This window comes from Neopelma chrysocephalum, unplaced genomic scaffold (assembly GCF_003984885.1).
Source record: "Neopelma chrysocephalum unplaced genomic scaffold, ASM398488v2 Primary Assembly neopelma1_25, whole genome shotgun sequence".
NCBI classification, from domain to species: Eukaryota; Metazoa; Chordata; class Aves; order Passeriformes; family Pipridae; genus Neopelma; species Neopelma chrysocephalum.
The window spans coordinates 26,493,718-26,494,685 of record NW_020897694.1 but is presented as its reverse complement, the minus strand read 5'-3'; positions in this window follow the sequence as shown (position 1 = coordinate 26,494,685).

The window sequence follows — 968 nt, the reverse complement described above, 5'->3', positions numbered from 1 at the left end:
CAGAGCGAAACATTAATTTCTTCTCAGCTGTCTTGCTATCCTTGCTGCAGTGGGCAGAGGAGCTGTTTCCAGTGGAAAAGTGGAGAGCACTCCTTGTGAGAACCTGCAGAAAAGGGTAGGAAACATCTGACTTTCTGACTGCTCCATTTTGCAGCTCCTAAGCAAGCTTGGAGAAGAAATGTCACAACCCTACTACTTGTATCCTTGGGCTACGAAGAGAGAGAATGAGCCTCCCTGGAAGTCCACTGGCCTTCTCAGTAATATCACAGAGCAACTGATTCCTAGTGCATACAATAGGCGGGAGCAGAACATGGCCCACCTGCCTTTAGTGACCTTCAGAGAATGAGAAGCTCGCTCATCTTCTGCAACACCGAGGGTGAGCAGAGGCCACACTGTGTATGTGCATGTGCCTGCCCTGCTGGGATGACACTTTTCTTCTCACAGGCACATTTTTTTCCTTTGCATAGTTACAGCTGAATCAGTTTAATGATTTCATGTACTTCAACCAAATGCATAATAGTGAACAAATCAAAAGACAGTCATGGAAAATTGGGAAAAATATCAGGAAGAATGTCTTCTCTACCTGAAAAATTTCTCCAAAACAGAGACAAAATTTAAAAATAAATGTAGTGTCTTTTTGACTTGATATAATCACTGAAAAAACCCAACCCTAAACAAAGCCCCCTCCAGCCCCCCCCCCCCCAAAGAACCAAAGCCAAAACAAACAAAACAAAACCACCCCACACAAGCCACACTAAGTTTTGCAGTAGCAAAACAACGGTCATGCTGAACTGTTCAAAAACGAGGAGTTGACACTGTTGAACATACGGAGCTGGGACATGGCACTTGGCCCTTCTCACTGCCCAGGCTGTCCAGCCTCTCAGGACACCCTGTGGGCCCCCCTCTGGAGCACCATTTTCTAGTGAACTTAGAAACACTGTTTGAAGGTATCAGAACAGGTTCCTGAG